Below are 24,027 nucleotides of genomic sequence, written 5' to 3'. Positions count from 1 at the left end.
AGGCCAAGAGCACATATTGTGGTATAGAAAGTACGAATGATGTTCACATCTGACATAAGCTGGTTGTATTACTTCCAAAGATACCAAGACAAGCATCAAATTATCATGGATCCAACTGTGAGCACTCTATTTCTGCTGTTTCTGTTTACTTCTGTTTCCAAATTACAGCTCTGATGATAGTTCTTTGACTCTTAGAAGATAAAGAAAGTTCTAATGTTTCCCTTTCCTAAATACAAATTCTTGGGAGATCTGATTTATTTTTGAAAAACATAATACTTTTATTTATAGCATAGCTCTTCTAAATTCTGTTGCCAATGATGAGATTCCAGGGACAGCTTGGTGATACAAAATGAAAATATTTTAACTCAAGGGGAAAAAATGTATAACTTAGCCAGGCAGTCAGTCCCGACAATTTCTGAAATGAAGCTATGTATGACTTGGCTACAGATTCTAGAAAAGACACTATCATCTGGGAAAGGAGCTGGGAAAAAGTTCCTGAAATAAAAAGAGCTCACCTCATGATCCCCAACTCTATTTGGTGTGTGTGTGTGTGTGTGTGTGTGTGTGTGTGTGTGTGTGTGTGTGTGTGCCAGTATTGGGTCTTGAACTCAGGGCCTGTGCACTGTCCCTGAGCTTTTGGAGTCAAAGCTAGCACTTAACCACTTTAGCCACATCTCTACTTTCAGCTTTTTGGTGGTTAATTTGAGGTAAGCCTGAACTAGCTTTAAACTGCAAAGCACAGATCTTAGCCTCATCTGTAGCATGAGCCACCAGCCCCCAGCTCCAACTCTGTTATTTAAATAGAATTAAGTCTGCACTCTGATTACTTACAGAAATAAGTATATGGTGGTTTGAGTTCAAACAAAAAAAGAATTGTCCTATGTAGGTAGTATAAATTTAATTTATAATTCTTATTTAGCACCATACAATCATTTTTTCTCTTTAAGTAGAGTTTGAAAAAATAGATTGAACACAATATTTTTTTTACTTAATAGAAAAAAAAGTCTGTACTAAAACCAGCACGATTTTTCATTCAAGACCTGAACTTTGGGGTTGGGAGTGTGGCCTAATGATAGAGTGCTTGCATAGCATGCATGTAGAAGGTTCGATTCGGTAGCACATACACAGAAAAAAGCCAGAAGTGGTTCTGTGGCTCAAGTGGTAGAGCTCTAGCCTTGAGAAAGCCCAAGGACAATGCTTAGGACTTGAGTTCAAGCTCCAGGACAGGCAAAAAAAAGAAGAAGAAGAAAGAAAGACATGATCTGTTGTGTTTGGCTCAGTTAGTGGAGCATTAGCCAGTGAGTAAAAGCATCAGGTACTGAGTTAAAGTCCAGGTGTCATATCTCCAGTCCCAATAACCCCCCCCCCCAAAAAAGAAAGGAAGCAAAGAAAAAGAGAAAAAGGTGGCCACAAGTGACCAAGCCATGATGTTTGAGATGTGGCTCAGTTGGTAGAGTGCTAGCCAGTGACCAAAAGTGTCAGGTGTGGAGAAGTCCCAGTTGCAGCCCCACCCAACAAAGGACATAATCCTGGCTGGTGCTATGCTCGGGATGTAGAGGAGCCTGTCCTCGGAAAGGCTGTCCATACTGCAACAGGCATTTTATGAAAGCAGAAGGCTTAGGAACCCAAGCCTCCTTACAATGATTTTATATTTCTTCAAAAATTCATGGTATGAGTGTGCCAACTTATCTGACAGCTCTGAAATCAACGGTAGGAAACCACAGCTCACACTCAACTTCTTAACTACCACAACCCAAAGGTAGATTGCATTAAATTTCCCTGAAAATCCTCGTTATTCATTGTTCTGTTGCTACCCTCACCCTGCCAAAAAGAACAATACAATGAGAGGGAGGAAAATATCTGCTGCAATCACAGCTTTTTGAAGATTCATTTTTCCTGAATGATACAAAGAAAGTGACAAATGTATCTTTCCTTTCCTAATGGGATAAGTTCATTGAATATATTAATATAATAATATTGATACATTAATATATATTAATGAAGATAAATCCACTCAGTGTGTTCTTTTTATGTAAATACTCTAAGTATATCCTAAATTTTGATATATATTGTTTATAAAGTATAATACTTTGAGGGAAATAGTTTGGACCTTTATGGTTATCACTTTTTAACTTAATATAAGCAGTTTAATTTCCAGGATAATTACCATGTAATTTATCCAATAATTTTAAATAACTTATTGCTTTAAAAGCTAGTTCTGCTTTAGGGAAAATTTGCAATTTGCTGAAAAAAATATTCGTAGTGCCATGCTGGGTTCATTTACCTCATTTCTGCCCACTACATAAAGCAGACTATTAAAATGTTCTAGAATTTATAACTGTTTCTTGAAATAATATTCAAAATTGTGTCTCATCTCACTAAGCCTTCAACATAGCTGCAAAATGTTTTAAAGGCCTTTTCCTAAAATAATATGGTAGTCAAAACTACAGTAATAGATAACAGATTTCCTAGTTCACAGTATTCATGCAGCAGGTTTTAATTTGCATATATGTGTGTATGTGTGTGTGTGTGTGTGTGTCTGTGTGTGTGTGTGTGTGTGTGTGTGTGTGTGTATGTGAGTCCTGGGACTTGAACTTGGGGCATGGGTACTGTCACTTAGCTTTTTCCACTCAAGGCTGCTATGACCTGAGCCACAGCTCCACTTTCAGCATTTTGCTGGTTACTTGGAGATAAGTGGCTCAAGGGCTTTCCTGCTTGGGCTAGCTTCAAACCTTAATCCTCAGATCTCAGCCCACTGGGTAGGTAGTTAAGATTACTGGTGTGAACCACTGGCAATCACCTTTTTTTGCCAGTCCTGGGCTTGAGCTCAGGGCCTGAACACTGTCCTTGGACTCTCTCAAGGCTAGAGCTCTACCACTTGAGCCTCAGCATCACTTCCGGCTTTTTTCTATATATGTAGTACTAAGAAATTGAACCTGGGTCTTTGTACATGCTAAGCAAGCATTTTACCACTAGGTCAAACTCCTGGCCCTAATCACCTTTATTAACTTGGCCTGTGTATGTATGTTTCATGTGTGCAAGCTAAATGTTGAATTTATGTCCATCTATTAATTGATTCATTTCTGCCCCGTTTATCTGTCCATCCTGTTTACCTACATGACCTTGTGATTCTCAAAGCTTCTGTTTCTTAGCCCAGAAATAGCTCACATTCACTATTTATAAATAATTGCTGGCTCCAAACTGTTTGGGGAAAAGTCACTTGCATTTTTCTATGTTTGTTCTTTGTTATTGTTTGCTTTGTTTTGTGCTGGCTGTGGGACTTTAACTCGGGGCCTTGACATTGTCACTTAGCTTTGTCTATCAATGCTGGCACTCTACCACTTGAGCCATAGCTTCACTTCTGGATTTTTGGTGGTTAATTGGAGATAAGAACCTCACAGACTTCCCTATCTAGGCTCCCTTCAGTGATCCTCGGATCTCAGTCTCTTGAGTAGCTAGGATTATGGGTATGAGTTACCAGGCTCTGCAGTTGTTTTAATACTTCAAAGTGGGGTGGAGACAAAGAGACTTGGGGTGAGAGGGCCTTAAACTCCACTAGCTACAGGAAGCAAAAAGCCGATGTCCTCCTCAAAATACCCCATCTCTTTTCCGTTCCCTGTTCCACAGTCTGGGGTCTCTCTCCATTTCCTTTAGAACTCTGCCCTTTCCCTAGTTAACTTGTTATTCAAGGTTTGTCTATTAGATAACTGAACATAACATAAATGGGATGTACATCAACTAGTCTGTGACGGTGTTTTCTTTGATATTTCTCCCTGGAGGCTTGGAGCATCACCTACCACAGCTGGCTGACTTTCGTGCTGTTGATTTGGTCATGTACTCTTTGGATGATTCGAAACAGAAGAAAATATGCTATGATCAGCTCCCCATTTATGGTTGTTTATGGAAATCTGCTGTTGGTGTTACAGTATATATGGAGTTTTGAACTTCCTGAAATTAAAAAGGTACCTGGATTTCTAGAAAAGAAAGAACCAGAAGAACTTGCCTCAAAGGTATGTTGTTAGGAAAACAAGAAACCTAGAGACAAACAGAAAAATAGTAACAATAACCAAAAAAAAATAATCATCATAATCTTATCCAGGGAAACTTTGAAAGACTAGGTTCTAAATACGTATTGATTTTCACAAATGAACAGATGTGAGGCTGTGAGGAATAATTCATATTGCTCAAATGTCTCTTTCATCTAAGCATGAATGTGTATTATACCATGCTTTTGACTTTTACTGAAAATGTAATTCTTTCCTCTCAAAGAATTATAGCATGAATTATTTTTATACTAGTGTACAATAGTATAGTTCAAAATAGTTTAGTAGCAATTACATGTGTAAATTGCAATGTCAACAAATGTAGAAAAATGAATAGAAATAGAAATTTTATTTATTTTGCCAGTCCTGGAGATTGAACTCAGGGCTTGAGCACTGTCCTTGGGTTTTCACAAGGCTAGAGCTCTGCCACTCAAGCCACAACACCACTTCCTGCCTTTTTCTATGTATGCGGTACCAAGGAATCAAACTCAGGGCTTTGTGCATGCTAGGCAAGAACTCTACCATTAGTCCAAAGTCTCAGCCCAAAATAGAATTCTTTTTTTTTGTGGGTCATGGGGCTTGAACTTGTCCTGAGTGCTGTCCTTGAGCTCTTCAGCTCAAGGTTACCACCCTACCCCTGGGCCTGGGCTTTGTCCCTGAGCTCTTCAGCTCAAGGCTACCACCCTGCCCTTGAGCCCCACTTCTCATTTTCTAGAGGTTAATTGGAGATAAGAGTCTCGGGTCCTTTTGTGCCCAGGCTGGCTTTGAATTGTGATCCTCAGATCTCAGCCTCCTGAGTAGCTAGGATTACAGGCATGAGCCACCACGTCCAGCTCCAAAATAGAATTTTTTAAAATACGATGTAAAATATACCAAGGGATTATTGGTTGATTGTCAATTTATTTATGAGTTTGATTATAAGTTTGTTTATTAGTAAATTTTTATTATGGATATTTTTAAATGGATATGAAATATCAGCATTGCCCCTAAGTATATGCTAAAAAATATCAGAGAAATTATGATAGCTTTATTTTTGTGCTGATAAACCATCTGTATTAGGCCTTCCATAATCATTCCATTGCTCCTTCATTTTATTAAGATATTTTAAAATTTTTATTTGAGAAGATTAAGTGTCCTAACTTACTGCCTGTTTAGTTAGCAAAGTGATATATTTTAAATGCATATTTGATTTTTGTACATGACTTTTCTTTATGACAATGAAAGCAATCTAATATGCAAAAGCAAAAAGCTTCAAACATTCTCCCCATTAGTGATAGAGAAGAAATTTAGTGAGAAAAATAGAGACACTCATTAACATCACTGAAATTAATTTTTTCTGGGAGCAACAATTCCATCCTATATGGTGGGATACTTAGTACTACACCATAGGTTATATAAAGGAGGGCTATTGAGAAAAAAATCCTAGCAGGTGGCTCTCTGTGCTGTTTTTGTGGACTGTGAAAATGCTATCATTCATTCATCATAAACCCCACTTTCTTTCTGAGCTAAACTCCATGCCAAAACTCCCTCATAACACTATTGCTCACAAGTGCCTATCAAGGTCTTTTCTTTCACTCTCCCTCTCTTTCCCTTAAATGCAGTGGGAACAAGCTCCCACTCATATTCAACTAGTATATCTTTTTCCATAAGGAAAAAACTTAAAGAAATTCAAATTTTGTCTTCCTTGGTTGTGTGAACTTTAACATGATCCAGAGTATCAGATGTTAACAAATGGGTGCCAGCAGAAGGTATCCCTACTACACTGTTGGTGGGGGTGTAAACTGGTTCAACCACTATGGAAAGCAGTATGGCGATTCCTCAGAAGACTAAACATAGAGCTCTCCTATGACCAGCAATCCCACACCTTGGCATTTACCCAAAAGCCCAGAAACAAGGACATATTAAAGCCACTAACACAACGATGTTCACTGCAGCACTGTTTACCATAGCAAAGATAATGGAACCAACCCAGATGCCCCTCAGTAGATGATTGGATCAACAAGATGTGGTACTTATACACAATGGAATTCTATGCAGCCATCAGGATATGGAAACAAGAGCTTTATCTCGTGTGATTGTTGTTCTCAATGTAATATGCTATTTCTCTTCCCTTTTGTTGCCCTTTGGTTAATCTCATATTGTTACTGTATCTGACTTTGCTACCTCGTATATTTTTTTTTAATATTTTTATTGTAATTAATAAAAGGGTTACATGATATTTGCCAGATAGAAGGTGCATTAATTCACATACATTGATACCCTTTCACATGTCTTGGTCCCATTATCCTCCCCCCACCCTCCCCTCCTGTCTTGGTTTTCCCCCCTTCCCTATCAAATTTCAAATAACCAAATACAAATAAATTCAATATATCAGATAACAAAGTGAGATACTGTAACAATATGAGATACCCAAGGGACAGCAAAGGAGATGAGAGATAACATAGTACATTAAGGACAACAATCATTCGTTATATGGCTTTTGTTTCAATATCCTGGAGGTCCTTTCAATTAGCTTCATATTATATGGCCTTATATATCAAGATTTTGCTCTATTGCAGATCTCTGCTAATAGAGCCCAAGGTTTCTACTGATTATGACGAATGAGGGAAACCATTGAGCCTAAGTTCCTTTGAGTCTGGCTTACTTCACTTAATATGATTTTTTCTAAGTCTCTCCATTTCCTAACAAATGGGGCGATGTCATTCTTTCTGACAGCAGCATAGAATTCCATTGTGTACAAATACCACAACTTGTTGATCCACTCATCGACTGAGGGACATCTGGGTTGGTTCCATATCTTTGCTATGGTGAATAGTGCTGCAATGAACATTGTTGTGCTAGTGGATTTAGTATGTCCTTGTGGTTGGGTAAATGTCAAGTAGTGGAATTGCTGGGTCATAGGGGAGCTCTATGTTTAGCCTTTTGAGGCACTGCCACACTGCTTTCCATAGTGGTTGAACGAGTTTGCACTCCCACCAACAGTGTAGTAGTGATCCCTCCTGGCCACATCCCCTCCAGCATCTGTTATTATTCGTTTTCCTGATCCTGGCCATTCTAACTGGAGTGAGGTGGAATCTTAGAGTTGTTTTGATTTGCATTTCTTTTATGACCAGAGATGTTGAGCATTTCTTCATGTGTCTATAGGCCATTTTTGTTTCTTCTTCAGAGAAGACTCTCTTTAAGTCTTTGGCCCATTTTTTAATGGGATGGTTGTTACTTTGGAGATTAGTTTTGGAGTGATTCAATTTTTTGAGTTGTTGATATATTTTGGATATGTACCTCGTATATTGTATATATGTTTATTTATTTATTTGAAGTTGGAAAGGGAAGGGGGAAAACAAGATGATTTGGAAGGGGTGGGGGAGGGAAATGGGGACAAAAACATGAGAAGGGGTATCAATGTGTGAGAAGTAATGAACCTACTACCTGGCAAATGTAACTGTAACCCTGACATTACCCTGACAATAATTTTTTAATGGGTGCCAGGCCCAGGAATGTGGCCTAGTGGTAGAGTATTTGCCTACTATGCAGGAAGTCCTGGGTTTGATTCCTTGGTACCACACTCACAAAAATAAGTCAGAAATGTTTCTGTGGCTCAAATGGTAGAGTGGTAACCAGGAGAAAGCTCAAGGTCAGTGCCCAGACCTGAGTTCAAGCCCCAGGACTGGCAAAAAGAAATGGGTGCCAACTCAAAACTAAGGTTCTGTATTTTATAATAAATTTTATTTCAACCTAGAACTCATTTTTTCAAAAGTATGAAGTAAGCAGCAAATCCTAATCACTAGACATTTTCAGGAAAATAGATGGAATTAGAGATTACCATGTTTGGTTCAAGCACAAATATTTCATGTTTCCATTTTTCTGTGGAATCTAGATCTAACAGGCATATGTATGTATATATATATTATTATGCATTACATATCATATAATCATGTGTGTATAATTAATTACATGTGTATTGTGTATGTGTATACATATAAATATATCAAGTATAATATGTACAAATATTACTGTGGGACTATTTGTGAGGATGAAGAGAAGAGGAAGGGGAAAGAATGATAGATGCTGTCTATGTATGTAGACAATACAATCTCACTGCAAATTGTTGTAAAATAGGAGGGGAGGGAGGATAGGAAAAGAATAATGCAAGTTAGTATGATTCAATTATTTTAAATGCTTACATCAAATTCTACAGTGAACCCCTCTGTACAATGATTCATACACTGAATTAAAAAACTAAACGACAGGAAAGTAAAAGATACCATGTTGGAGGTGGTCTGGTACTAGTATGAGTGGGACAATGGAGAGAGTAAAAGAGGGTGCATATGGTCAATTACTGTATATACAAAATGCAACTAGAACAATGAAACCTGTTAAAGCTGTTTTAGGAAAGGCCGAGGGGATGCAAGAAGGCGGTGGAAGGAGGGAAGTTGAACAGAGTACTTTGTGTGCATGTGTTTAGATATCACCATGAATCATTCATCATACAACTAATAGATGCTAATAAGAACTCTTGATTCTATATGTCTGGGTTGTACGCATCTTCCCCAGAGAAAATCGAGATCTGCTGCTGCCTTCTGCTAAGCTTTCTGCATTTGTCCCAATTTACAGCCTTAGTCAATTCATGCTGACTTTCAGAATTTAGTGCTGAAGTTTCAGAAGTGCAAGCATTCTAGATCTTCACTTCATGAGATCCTGGACATGTATCGAGAAGCCCTTATTTATAGCATGATAAATATTTATAGCAGGACTTGTTTATAGCTTTGTTTGTACAAGGGGGAGTTCCCTTTGACATGTCTATATATGCATACAATATACCTTGATTCAGAGTTAACTACTCTTTTGCTGCTCTCCCTTCTTCCCACTCCCACTTCCCAGTTTCAGAAATCTTCATTTTTTTCATTTTCAAACATGTACCTTAAGGATCTGGGTCATTTTTCTCCTCCCCTTTCCATTAGGATCCATACTCCAAACAGGACAAGTGTCACCTTTCTAATAATCAGTTTTATTACAGTTATTCAAAGAGATTTCACCATGTGTTTTCACACATACAGAAACAATACTTTAAACATATTGATCACATACCTTCCTGTATGTATTTACATCTATGTTTGCATTTTATATATAGTTCTCATATAAAAGAAAGCATGTGTGCTCTGTGTGCCCTTCTGGACTTTGCTTAATTCATTTAATATGGTCTCCATACACATTCATTTTCCTGCAAATGACATAATTCCATTGTTCTTTATAGCTAAATAATTGTACATTCATATGCATATTACATATATATTACATTATAAAGAATACTCTATTATATATCCATTATATACTCATTATATATGTACACATCATATATCATCGTATATAATACTCATAGATAGGATGGAGAGAGAGAGAGAGAGAAAGAGAGAGAGAGAGAGAGAGAGAGAGAGAGAGAGAGAGAGAGAGAGAGAGAGAGAGAGAGAGAGAGAGAATAAGAGAATTTTCTAGGTTGATGAATCAGTCTTAAAAGCATCTGGGCTATTTCCAAAGCTTGGCTATTGTGAATAATTCTGCAGTGCACATGCCTGTGCAGGCGCCTTTATTTCTTCATTTACATTCCTTCAGATAAATGTCCAAGAGTGCTGTCACTGGATCATAAGGACATTCTATTGTTACTTTTTTTTGAGGAACCTCCTTTTGATTTCCATGTTAGTGTATGTGACCATAGCTTACAGCTTATAAGATTTCCTTTCTCCCTGCAACCTCAGAGATACTTGTTGCTACTTGTGATCTTTAGAATGGCCATTGTGAATGAAGTAAGGAAAGCTCAGTGTCATTTTGACTGCTAAGGATAATAAGCATATCTTCATGTATTTATGGACCAGTTGTACACCTTTTGGGAAGTGTTTGTTCAAATCATTTGCCTTTAATTGTACTGTTGATTCTTTGAGATATTTTTGAATTCCTTGTAAATTCTGGTTATTAATTCTTTTTCAGGTGTATAGCTGAGTTACCATAGTACCTATTTCCTTTGCTGTACTAAAGCTTTTTAATGTGGTGCAATCTCATATGTCAAGCCTTGCTCTTATTTGTTGAGCTATTTAGAGTTATAATCAGGAAGTTACTGCTCCTGCCTAAATGTTCCAGTGCTTTCCCCATTAATTCTGCTTCACAGTTTCAGATGTACATTAAGGTCCTTGATCCATTTGGTTAAAATTAGTACAAGATGAGGAATATGCATGTGGATATCCAGTTTTCTAAGCACTCTAAGATACATTTTGCAGCCTTTGCATTTTTTTCCTCTTTGTATTCAGCTCGTGAGTGTTTTTAAATGAACAAACCATGTGATGTATGAATTGCATTGTAATGCCGTTATCAACAGAAAATGCTATTAGATATCAGATATTACATTCTCTAAAAATGTAACCTTTTCCCCTAGCCCTTAGAGAAATGTTAATCAAAAGTTTAGACACTAGAGCTTGGAATGTAGCCTAGTAGTTGAGTGCTTGCCTACCATGCATGAAGCCCTGGGTTTTATTCTTTAGTACACATATATCAATAAAAGCCAGAAGTGGTGCTATGGCACAAGTGATAGAATGCTAGCCTTGAGAAAGCTCAAGAACAGTGCCTAGGCCCTGAGTTCAAGCACAAGGGCTGGCAAAAAAATGGTTAGACACTTAAGACTCTTCTTTCTGTGCAGGAAGATTGAAGGGAAACAATCTGGGGTTCTATTTTCTGAATGAAAATGTTTTGATATCTCTAGAACTCTTCAGAATTAGAGGAGTATTACACATGAAACACATCCTCCTTTCCTAATCATAGTGACATCCCACTGAGGAGAAAATCAAGGACAGGGATCATGGAGGAACGTGGTTACTGATATTGATATGTTCATCTTCCTGGAACAATATGCAGTGCCCATGTGCTTCTATCCTGCAACCCCCCCACACACACATACATACATCAAGGTGGAAAAATCAATTCCTTTGTGTTGGAAACCTAGTGGAGGCAGTGATTTGATTTTAAATTAAAATTAAAAGGCTAATAATATATGGTGCTTCCATTACCCTATAGAGGATGTGTTTGTACTGCATATGGTACTGAGTTATTTTGTTCACTCTGATTTCAGATTCTTTTCACTATTACCTTTTGGCTGCTTCTGAGACAGCACCTCACAGAGCAAAAGGCCCTTCAGGAAAAGGAAGCTCTTTTGTCTGAAGTCAAGATTGGAAGTGAGGAGCTTGAAGAGAAAGGTAAGCCTTCTGGGGAGTATTGGAGTACAAATTTCTATGCTGAGCAGAATTACAAAGAACTCCAAATACACCTGAAAAAAAATACACTCTGAGAGGCTGGGATTTTGGCCTAGTGGTAGAGTGCTTGCCTAGCATGCACAAAGACCCGGGTTCAATTCTTCGGTACCATAAACACAGAAAAGCCGGAAGTAGTGCTGAGGCTCAAGTGGTAGAGCACTAGCGTTAAGGAAGTCCAAGGACAGTGCTGAGGTCCTGAGCTCAAGCCCCAGGACTGGCAAAAACAAAACCAACCAAACAAACAAAAAACACCCTGGACTTTAGATGGAGTTAAAGTTGATTGTGAACTTGAAGCCACAAATAACAGTAGTAGAGACTGTAGCCTTTCATCTTAGTTCTTTAAAGTTTTATAAAATTTGATGTTAGGATAGAACCCATGATTTTAACACTGTAAGACTCCACAGGGCAATTTTACAATTCCCCATTGTATGTTCACAAAAGTCATGGCCAAAAGAAGAAGCAACTGAGAGGCAGAAAAATGTAATGATTTCTTCAAGGGCATATGAAAAACTAATGTCATTTTTATTTTTTTGAATGTGGTTTACTTTGTTTAATGTAATAGTCTCATGGCATAATTTCAGTGAGAAATGGAACCCAAGAACTGACTTAAATATGCTTAATTAAAATCCTCTTCTTTTCTAAAAACCAAATATCACTAAAGAAAGGGAGGAAAGGAGGACGGGAAAGGAGAAGTAAGTTGGCTGATCAGCATCTCTATGCTTTTAATGATAAATAGGTAAAAGGGAACAGTTTGCTCCCCAACTCTGTGGACTTATCATTAGTGATAATATTGATATTTAGAGGACTGGAAACATTATGAGGTCAAGAGGCATTCTGTGTTGTAACTGTATATGACTTTGTTACTGGGTATATTGTATATATGTTTATTTGAAATAGGGAAGGGATTTGAAATAGGGAAGGGCAGGAAGAAAATGCAATGACTGGGGGGAGGGAAATGGGGTCAAAAACATGAGAAGGGGTACCAATGTGACAGAAATAATGCGCCTACTACCTGATGAATGTAACTGTAACCCTTCTATACATTATCCCAACAATAAAATTAAAAAAGAAGCATTCAGTTTTGGACAGGTTACTCTCAAAAACTTGGCTAGTAACCTTAATGAGATTATCTCTGAGCATATAGCTGTATATTAAATCACACAGTAACAAAATATATTGTGGAGAGTCAGATCTTGCCTTCATAGGATTGAATATCTACTCAGCCAATTAATTTTGGTAAAGAATGGTTCATTTAAGATAAATAATCTAATCCTTCATTTTCACACATCTTACTCTGAGAATCTACTGGGTTTCTTGAATGGATTATTCAAATTAGATAGATTTGGTGACCCAGGGATTAAGTCCTGAGTATTAACATATTTCAAAACAAGATGAAGCATCTTAATTCCAATGCATAAAATTAATTTGTAATAATTCCTCATACATGATTTAAGCTAAATGATAGCTTTATTTATAGTTTTAGATACTTATAGGCATACGTTAAGATTAAAGTTGTTAGGATTAATTACAGTCAAGTACTGCTTAGATTGTATAGAGCCATGAAAGAATGAGAATTTAAAACTAATAGTTATTTTCACTTATATTATCATTATATATTTATTTTGTAGATTCTAAATCTATGAAATAACAAATTGAAGAAAAGTTCTAGAAAGAGATCAGTATAAAATATTACCAAAGTTATTTTCTTTTAACTACATTTCAGGAAGGCTATGAATTCAATGTCAATCTTGCTTTGTGTCTTAGACTAGTCTAAAATCACCCAAGTTATATACTAACTCATAAAATACAAGCATTTGTGTCCCATGTACATTATATAGCCAAAATGCAGTATCTGTCAGACAAATCACTGAGTGGTAATGGCACTGTTTTCTATTTTGAAGATGAAGAACTTCAAGATATACAAGTGGAAGGAGAACCCAGGGAGAAGGAGGAAGATGAGGAAATAAAGGAAGAGAAGCAAGAGAAAATGAGGGAGGAGGAAGAGGAAGAGGAGGAGGATGACCAGGACATCATGAAGGTGCTAGGCAATCTGGTGATAGCCATGTTCATCAAGTATTGGATCTATGTCTGCGGGGGCATGTTCTTCTTCGTCAGCTTCGAGGGGAAAATAGTAATGTACAAAATCATCTACATGGTGCTCTTCCTGTTCTGTGTGGCCTTGTACCAGGTAGGTAAAGATTGCTCTCCAGTTTTCGATGGTTTTTATCTATGAACTCTCTTTGCCGATATATATATATATACATATGCACAAATATATATGCATGTGTGTGCATGCATGTTCATCTGTGTGTGTGTGTGTGTGTGTGTGTGTGTGTGTGTGTGTGTGTGTGTGTTTGTATTGCCAGTCCTGGGGCTTAAACTCAGGACCTGGACACTGTCCCTGAGCTGTTTTTGCTCCAGGCTAGCATTCCACCACTTGAGCCACAGCTGCAGTTCTGGCTTTTTCTATTTATGCAATACTGAAGAATCTATGACAGGGCTTGGGCATGCTACCACTAAGCCACAATCTCAGCCATTTTCCAATATTTTAAGGGTTTATAATTCTATGAACATATCGTAGAGAATGATTAATAAAATTCAAGAATTATCCAGGTGTGGTGGCACATGCCTGTAATCCTAGCTACTCAGGAGGCTGAGATCTTAGTATCACAGATCAAAGCCAGCCTGGGCACTAAAGACCATGAGATTCTAGAAAACTGGGAGTAGTGCTGTGGGCAAGTAGCCTTGAGCTGAAGAGCTCAGGGACAACACCCAGGCCCAGAGTTCAAGCCCCATAATCGACAAAAACAAAAAACATTAAAAGGGGTATCAATCTATCTGGCAAATATAACTGTAACCCTATTAATCACAATATTAAAAAAATTCAAGCATTGTCTTCAAAATCCTAAAATGGGAGGTGACTACTGTCAATTCATTCTCAACTATAAACTTTTAGATACTTAGAAGATCGAAAAAGTTCATTAATTTATCATAAAGTCTTAATTTAAAGAAGAAATCTGGGCCGGGAGTTTGGCCTAGTGGCTGAGTGCTTGCCTAGCATACACAAAGCCCCAGGTTCGATTCCTCGGTATCACATACATAAGAAAAAGCCAGAAGTGGTGCTGAGGCTCAAGTGGTAGAGCTCTAGCCTTGAGAAAGTCCAAGGACAGTGCACAGGCCCTGAGCTCAAACATAGGACTGGCAAAAAATGAAAGAAAGAGAGAAAAAAAGAAAGAAAGAAAGAAAGAAAGAAAGAAAGAAAGAAAGAAAGAAAGAAAGAAAGAAAGGGAAGAAAGAAAGGGAAGAAAGAAAGGGAAGAAAGAAAGAAATTTGTATAGCTAGATTATCTTTTGAATATATAATACATTAAAAGCAATGTTAAGATCATCTTAAACAATAGAGGATTCCCTGGTTAGCTATTATTTCAAAGCTTGATGTCAAGAAAACTACTAATACATGTGTGTATGTGTGTGTACACATTTGCATGCATGTGTACATTAAGTGCGTAAGTATTTCTTTAACTACAATTTGTAAAAAGATAATATTAAAATGATTTGGTGTTTGTACACACAATTTTAACTGATCTAGAAGAAATCCAATGATAGTAATAATAAAATATTATAAATAAAATAATAAAATAGTATCAGTAAAATATTCTTGCAGGAACCAACAAACCAAATAAAGCCATAAAAATAAACCAGAGTATATAGAATAGAGATGTAAAAGCTCTCAAAAATCAATAATAATCTTTAACATTGTTTTAGTGTGTGTGTGTGTGTGTGTGTGTGTGTGTGTGTGTGTGTGTGTGTGTGTGTGCAAGTACCAGGGTTTGAACTCAGGGCCTAGGCTCTGTCCTTCAGCCTTTTTGCTTAAAATGGATGCCCTGTCACTTGAGCCACAGCCACAGCCACCCTAGTTGAATGGTTTGAATATATACCGATTACAACACCTATATGCATTCTAGTTAATTCTTCCAGCTTTTTGGTGGCTAATTAGAGAGGAGTCTTATGGGTTTTCCTGCCTGGGCTGCTTTGAGCTGTGACCCTTAGTGGCCAGTCTCTTGAGTAGGATTACAGGTGTGAGCCTTTGGCACCCAGATTTTGAACACTTTTTTAAAAAGTATATGCTTACAAATGGGGTGATGTCATTTTTTCTGATGGTAGCATAGAATTCCATTGTGTATAAATACCACATCTTGTTGATCTACTTATCAACTGAGGGGCATCTGGGTTGGTTCCATATCTTTGCTGTGGTAAATAGTGCTACAGTGAACATCGTTGTGCTAATGGATTTAGTATGTTCTTGGACACTCCTAGCAGAGGTCTACAGGAGGACAAACCCTAGATACATAAGGCCGTATAGGATGAGGCTAAATGAAAGGACCTCCAGGATATGGAACCAAGAGCTGTATAATGTGATTGTTGTTCTTAATGTACTATGTTATTTCTCATTTCTTTTGTTGTCCCTTGGTTATCTCATATTGTTACAGTGTCTTATCTTGTTATCTGGTATATTGTATATATGTTTATTTATTTGAAATAGGATAGGGAAGGGGAAAACAAGATGAGGGGAAGGGTGGAGGGAGGGAAATGGGGACAAAAACATGAGAAGGGGTATCAATGTTTGTAAAGCAATGTACCTTCTATCTGGTGAAGGTAATGTAACCCTTCTATTAATTACAATAAAAATAAAATAAAAAGTATATGCTAAACAATCTCTAATGACTAGCCATAGCTTATGATAAAGACTCCTGTATGATTATTTTATATTGTTATTACTAAAACCCCATATTGGATTTCAGAACTGATGCAGTTTCCTTGACCAGTAACAACCACCATAACATAGTATTAGCTGAGTGCCATCAAAAGATGAGATAATGTGCTAGAAACCTTCTAAGTATCATCTTACTGTTCTCATTTTATATTTGTGCTCATCCTGGGGCTTGAACTCAGGCCCTGGGCAACGTCTCTTAACTTCATTACCCATGCGAGTTTGGCACTAGACCACTTGAGCAAAAGCTCCACTTCTGGCTTTTTGATAGATGTAGATAGATACAGATACTTGGAGATAAAAGTCCTAGGGTCTCATAAGATGTTCCTGCCTGAAGTTGGCTTTGAAGTGTGAGCCTCAAATTTCATCCTCCTGAGTAGGATTATAGGTATGAGCCACCTGTACCCTGCTTTAGTGTCTGCATAACAGCTCTGCAAAGTATCTACTTACCGAGGAGAACACTGACGTTGCTTAGCAACTGTTCACAATAGCTAGTATAACCCCAATTCTAACCCAGATCCACCCACTTAAAGATGAACGCCTTAAAGAATTTTAAAAATCGGACTATTTTCCAACATTTTTCTATAGGATCACTTGTTTTAGTTAAATGAAGTAAAAATGTGGTGAGTTTTCCAATAGCATGTTTGTCTTCTTTGTCTTTTGTGATTCTCAGGTACACTATGAATGGTGGAGAAAAATCCTGAAATATTTTTGGATGTCAGTGGTGATCTATACTATGTTGGTGCTTATCTTTATATATACATATCAATTTGAAAACTTCCCGGGCCTGTGGCAAAATATGACCGGATTGAAAAAAGAAAAGTACGTGATTTTGGTGCAGGATGGAATGAGAAGCAGCTAAGCCAGTTGAATAGTCTGAGAATATGTTGGTTACAGCACCTAATGGATTCTAATAAAACAGGATGATTTGGGGAGCTTATACATACTGGGATTTGAACTCTTTTTTCTTTGTTTTTCTTCTTTTAAAGCTTAAAATGTAGTAGCTATTCCACAAATATTGGCTGACAAATTAATGTTTTTCAGCCCTATTTCGCAAGAAAGTGTTCATTTCTGTTGTTGGTTTATGGGAAATGCATCTGTACAGTATTGCATCCAACTTCTGCCTTCTGTATGCAGCTTTGTCCTTTAGCTCAAAGACTTATGTAATTCATGTGCTCTACATCAAGCAAAGCCTTTTCTTTTCCATGTCTCTGGGCTTAGACTGAAAGTGAACTTAGAGCCATAGAGAAAGCCATTTGCTCAGGTACAGAGGGCCCAACGATGTAGAGATATCATGGCCTGTAGGATTAATGGATGGTGCTTTCTCCTTTTCTAATTTGCTTCTCTAAACATCTGGAATTAGTTTGGAAGCCTGGCCAGCACTGAGAGTTGGATGATAAAGTATTAAGAAGAAAAGGAATAAAAAGGAGTCAAGCAGTGGGGTATTCTGTCTATAATCCATGCTTTTCACAAGGCAGCTATCTGAGGATCATAGTTCAAAACTAGCCTGGGCAAGAAAGTCTGTAAGGTTTTTGTTTTTGTTTCATTTTTTGTGGGTCATGGGACTTGAACTCGGCTGGGTGTTGTCCCTGAGCTCTACAGCTCAAGGTTACCACCCTATCCCTGGGCCTGGATAGTATTCCTGAGCTCGCCAAGCCCCACTTCCCCTTTTCTAGAGGTTAACTGAAGATAAGAGTCTCAGGTCCTTTTGTGCCTGGGCTGACTTTGAACCTTAATTCTCAGATCTCAGCCTCCTGAATGGTTAGGATTACAGGTGTGAGCCACCGGGCCTGGCAAGTCTATGAAATTCTTATCTCCTGTAAACCAATTTAAAAAAAAACAGAGGTAGAACGTTGACCAAGTGGTAGAGCACTGGCTTTGAGCAAAAAAACTAAGATGCAGCACCTGAGTTCAAGCCCCAGAACTGGTACACACTGGCAACAAGAACAAAAAAAATGTCATGTAGCTAAATAAACACATCTGCCATGTTTATTTACAAATTTTATTGAATACTCATCCTGGGGATACAATAGGAAACAAGAAAATCTAAGTCTTATGAGGTCTACCAACCACTTACTCTCTCCAAGTTTATTTCAGATTGTGGTGAGTCTGTGCAGGAAAAGTGCAGGCTGATGGAATGGTAGGGGAAACTATAAATTGTGGTTTCAATTGTCTTCTAAGCAGGTGTCCTTTTAACTCTCCTTGAAGGTTAAGAAACAACTTGTATTGGGAAAGGTCGGGGTGGGTTTCAGGTACAAAAGAGAACTCCTGAAGGAACCAGTACCAGATTCAAATGTTCTGTAACAACACTGAATGTGGCCTGATACATGTGAGGAACTCAAAGAAGTTTTGCCTGTTGAGAGGAAAGGAAAGGAAGAGTGGGAAAATTTCTTTGGACATTTCCAAGGACTTAAAGATCGCTGACTAATTGAGAAAACTTGAGGTGTAGTAAATAAAAATGAGACTACATCTCATACAACACCTATGAGAAACAAGGGGAATTCTGTCTGACCAGATCAGGGCAAAGACAGATAGATTGCAACACTGGGTGGTTAGAGAATGTTAAAGCAAATGCAGAGGAATGTGTTAAGAAGGGAAGGAATCATGGTTTCCTGAGTTCTGAACTTTGTGCGGGGCAGATGGGTATATTGTTTACTGATGCATAGAAAACCAGCATAGAAATAGGAAACATAAAGATAAACTTCTCTAAGGAAAAGAGGGAGAGAATGAACCGTTTTCAGAACACTAAGTATGAAGTTACCTTGGAACAGCTAGTTTTCATTAGCAATGTGGGGCTGAGAGCTCACAGGAAAAGGCATTTACGTCTTTGGTATTAGGATGGTGGATTCATCCCTGGGACATACTGAGAGCACCAGGAGAAAAATACAAGTGGAGAAGTGATCCCAAAGTGAGTCCTTGGGATATTTCAGTGTCTAGAGGTACAGAGAGACGGGGCAGGGTGGGGGGGAAGGAGGAAGGGAGGTAAAGAGAGAAGGAAAAGAGAATATGGTAATGGAAAAGAAAACCAGGAATGTGTAGTAATATCTTGACAAGGCTTATTTCAGGGACAAGAGGAAGATAGATAGCCATTGAATTTGGCAGTGTCAAGGTTGTTTATGTCCATGGTAAAAGCAAGTGGCTTGGATTAGTGAAAATAAAAACTAACTCAGGGTGGTGTTCAAGAAGGATACCACGAATGAGGGTGATGAGAGAGCACCTGACAGTGCCTGCATTGTCCAAGAAATCATCTTGCTTTTTGTCTTGTTTTCAACAGGCTTGAGGATCTTGGCTTAAAGCAGTTTACTGTGGCTGAATTATTCACTCGCATATTCATCCCCACCTCCTTTCTGCTGGTGTGCATTTTACACCTTCACTATTTCCATGACCGCTTCCTTGAACTCACAGACCTCAAGGCCATCCCCAGCAAGGAAGACAACACCATCTACAGGTGAGCCAGTGAAGTATTTAACTCTTGTTATCAGGAAGTTAAGCTCTGTTAACAAGTTTTTGTGAATCTAGTGTTCTATTTCATGCAGAGAGGGAGGGAGGGACAGGGAGAAGGAGAGAGAGACAGAGAGACAGAGAAAGTAACACAGAAAGAATACAGACTATTTGATAACACTTTCTGAAATAGTTTGGAATGAATTACAACTGATTCATGTAGAGTGTTCTCTAATCCCATAAGTAGATTCACAAGAGCTTTGATCATAATTCTAAAATCCATTGATGGGGCCAGAAGGTAGAGTGCTCACCTAGCATGTATGAAGCCCTGAGTTTGATTCCTTTGTACCACATATACAGAAAGAGCCAGAATAGTGCTAGCCTTGAGCAAAAAGTGTCCAAGGACAGCACCCAGACCCTAAGTTCAAGCCCCAGGACTAGCAAAAAAAAAATCATTGCCGATTCAGTGTGTGTGTGTGTGTGTGTGTGTGTGTGTGTGTGTGTGTGTGTGTGTGTGTGTGTTTGCAAATGCACACATGCATGCATGCTGGTACTGCAGCTTGAACTTGAACTTAGGGCCTTGAATTCTCAACTTTTTTTGCTCAAGGCTGTTACTACCACTTGAGCCACACCTCTATTTACCTCTATTTTCAGTTCTTTGTTGATTAATTAGAGTTAGGAATGTCATGGACTTTTCTTCCTGTGCTAGTTTGGAACCATGATCCTTAGGTCATGAACCACCAGCAGCACCCAGTCTGGTGGTGGGTATTTTGTGTGTACACTGGTTATATGTTTTTAGGACATTCATAGCATAATTCAGGAGTGAGTTTTGCATTTTGCTAACTACGTATAAAAAAACACCACAAGAATATGATTTTTAAATTCTAGAAAGGGTGAACCTTAGCCAAAAGCAGAGAAACTGCAGTCTGCTAGCAATCAAGAAAGTATCTAAGAAGAGGAAGTAAAGACAATGTCTTCTTTTAACTGTTTACTGTGGCTTTCTCTTCGTCAATAAATATAAATTATTTAGAAGTAATAGACAGGATATGGCTTCTCTATGTTTACTGAAACTATAATGGGTTATCACAAATCCTCCTTTGCTATCATGGGAAAATTATAATCATTCTCTTGATTTTAATGCTGAGCAATTTTGTTCTGTCCCATACTTAGTCTATGATTGAGTTCTTAGAAAAATACTTGCTACATGAAACTAATAGAGCAAAAAAAAGAAAAACTGACACTAGTATAAAAGCACAAATGATTGGAAATTTAATTCTTTAATTTCTAAGGAAATAATTGATCACACGATTACATCATGAAGTAGACTAAATCTCTCATTCTCAGTTTTCTGTTCCAGGAAGAACTGAAATTACAGGTAACTCTGAAATACTGCTATTTGATAATGAAATATACTTTGTGATACTGTAGATTTGCTTTCTGTATTGGTTTGGTTTAATGTCATACTTAGTTTTCATTCTGAGTAGACTCTCCAAGTGACTACCAGCCAATAGCATGGTGAGATGCCAGTCAGTGTGGTTCTTAGCCATCTTGCCTGTGTGCGGATGGGGCTAAATGATCAGGCTTCCATACATTTACTCCGATCTCTGTAACTATAACCAGGCATTGGGAAATCTTAAGTGTTTTAGAAACCTGTGCTTGCTGATAATGGAAATCACCTTAAGTTTGAGTTTATAAAGACTGTGGCTATCTAGAAAAAGTGAGTTGTCCATTAGAAAAATTATTATTTGATCACTTTTAATATTATCTTGATACCTGTGGGTATCAACCATGTATGCGCTCTAGTTAACTCTAACTGTCAGCATTTCTCAGACATCATATTCAATAATGAATAAAAATATTTTAGGGGCTCAAGTGTTGCCTACCTTGAAAGTTCAGTGCCCTGTGTTCAGACCTTAGCATCACCCAGCAATATTTCTGATTAGCAGAACATATTTATATTTGTGAAAGAAATGTAATTATTGATCACTACTAATAAGACTTTTGAAAATACTTTTTTTCCTAAATCCTTTCTTTCTCTTCCACATGAATTTTCTTGTCTTTCAAAGTTCTTTCCAGTATTCGGGGGCTTTCATTGCCTTCATTAATAAAATAGAGCTATAGCTGGGAGTTTGGCCTAGTGGTAGTGCTTGCCTAGCATGCATGAAGACCCAGGTTCAATTCCTCAATACCACATACATAAGTGGTTCTGTGGCTCAAGTGGTAGAACCTTGAGAAAGCCCAAGGATAAAATAGAGCTATAGGCCACAATTTATTCAGAAAAGTCTACCTATTTTAGGATCAGCCTAACCATATCACAGGTTTTGGACGTCGTTTACATATAAGAGCTGAACGTGTTCCAGAATTGCCTTTGAGTCTGTTCTGCACTGCCTTTCCCAATTATGCAGATTGTGGGTAAGGAGAATTGTCCCACATTAATGTTGTCTGTTCACTTTGTGGCACTTACCCTCTCACAGACAAGAAAAAGAACAGACCTGAAGAACCTGGGGGCAATTTCAGATTGTTATCTCCTTTGCTCTCTGTGATTACTCCAAGATCACTCCCTAACAGTGAAATTTACAAGAAATTGTAAAGAAGAGATGGTGGTATATAAACCCAGTTACCTGAAAAAAAATTGAAGCACATGTGCTTCCTCTTTCAAAGCAGTAGAAAAACACTTCCCTTGAACCTGGGAGAAAATTTTAAAACTCACATAGGATATGTTTTGTCCTTTGAAATTTCCTGCAAAATTTCAATGTCAAAGTCCTCGAAAGTTAACTTTACACATAAAATTTATATCCTACCTTTTAGAAACTCTTTCTTATTGTGTTTTTCTAGCTAATAATGCTTTATATCACAGTATATTTTAATCGAACTCTTAATCAGTGATTGAATTAATAATAAAGAAAAAGACATTTTCCAAGTTGGGACTGGCTGCCTGGTTTTGCTTTTCCTGTACTTATCTCCTTTCGGATGATTTACCAAAAACAAATGCCACAAATCTGGAATTAGGACTAATTGTAGTTATTAAACTGTCACACTATTGTTTCTGTCACTATTGTTTCTCCTGTGTGTTTATTGTTTATGTGTTCATACATGTAGTACAGACAGATGCCACTTCTGTGTGTAAAGTTAGTATTATGAAAATGTTCTATGATATACATAAGATGGAACTATTGTAATCCAAATTAATCTCACTTCTATATTGATAATAGTATATTATATAAAATAATATGTTCATTATAACAAAATTGTCATTATTTAATAATAATTTACTAAGAATTCTTTATCAGTTGTTCATGTCAGAAAATATCATTACACATACAGAAACAAAACAACTTCTTTCTCCAACTTCAGCTTTTGAAGATCTGAAGGAAAATGTGTCCACTATAATTACTTTGTAGACTTCTTTGGAATTCTTGTAAAGGAGCCAATAGTTATTTTTCATAAGATTGCATTAAAGCCAGGCACGGTGGCTCATGACTGTAATCCTAACTATTCAGGAGGCTGAGATCTGAGGTTCAAGGTTCAAAGCCAGCCTGGGTACAAAAGGACCTGAGGCTCTTATCTCCAATTAACTTCTAGAAAACGGGAAGTGGGGCTTGGCTCAAGGGTAACACGGTAGCCTTGAGCTGAAGAATCAGAGACAGTGTCCAGGCCGAGTTCAAGCCCCATGACCCACACAAAAAAAGATTACATTAAAATATTTAAACATTGCTAGCGTTTAGCTGCATTGTGTGAACTGGAAGGTATAAGAATAGGACACATTTTCTCTCATGTATAGAAGTTAGATCTATATTATAAATATATATGTAAGCATATAAAAGGTCATATTTATACCAACACATTAACTACAATATGGTGTATGTGGGGAGAGGCCTTTGGTGTAACTCCTTTGAACTATTAACTTGTAGTTTACCCAAAAGTATAAAAAAAAACTGGAACAAGTGTAATGAACGGGGTAAGGTCAAGGGGAGCGGGAAAGACAATGGAGAGAAGGGTGGGCGAATGCTAAGATAATGTTTAATGCACATGAGTTGCCATGAAACTAGGTAAACTGAGGCTATGTGGGGTTGGGAGTGGTGGGGAAGATGACCAAAGGGATGATATTGATCAACAGGCAGTTTGTACTCACAAATTGGCATGTTACATTGGAACTTTTCTCTATAACTACTAAAGGATAAGTTGGCTGCCTGTGGCTCACGCCTATAATCCTAGCTACTCAGGAGCCTGAGATCTGAGGACTGCAGCTCAAAGCCAGTACCAGCACAAAAGTCCATGAGACTCTTCTCTCCAACTAACCATCACAAAAACAAAACAAAACCTGGAAGTGACAGTATGACTCAAGTAGTAGAGCACCAGCCTTGAGCTGGAGCTCAGGGATAGTGTCCAAGCCCAGAGTTCAAGCCCCACAACAGACACAAAAAGATTATTAAATAATAATAAAAAACTAGGAATAGTAGGGCAATGAAAATATTTGGGAG

At 37.8% G+C, this 24,027-nt stretch overlaps 1 pseudogene; it reads left to right on the top strand.

The window, feature by feature from the left end:
• Positions 1-24,027, top strand: part of LOC150039362 (piezo-type mechanosensitive ion channel component 2-like) — a 195,629-nt pseudogene that overhangs the window by 97,863 nt on the left and 73,739 nt on the right.

This window comes from Megascapheus bottae, unplaced genomic scaffold, assembly GCF_031878675.1.
Source record: "Megascapheus bottae isolate mThoBot1 unplaced genomic scaffold, mThoBot2.hap1 HAP1_SCAFFOLD_40, whole genome shotgun sequence".
Classification (NCBI taxonomy): Eukaryota; Metazoa; Chordata; class Mammalia; order Rodentia; family Geomyidae; genus Megascapheus; species Megascapheus bottae.
Note: the sequence above shows the minus strand (reverse complement) of the source record. Positions and strands in the feature narration are given on the sequence as shown.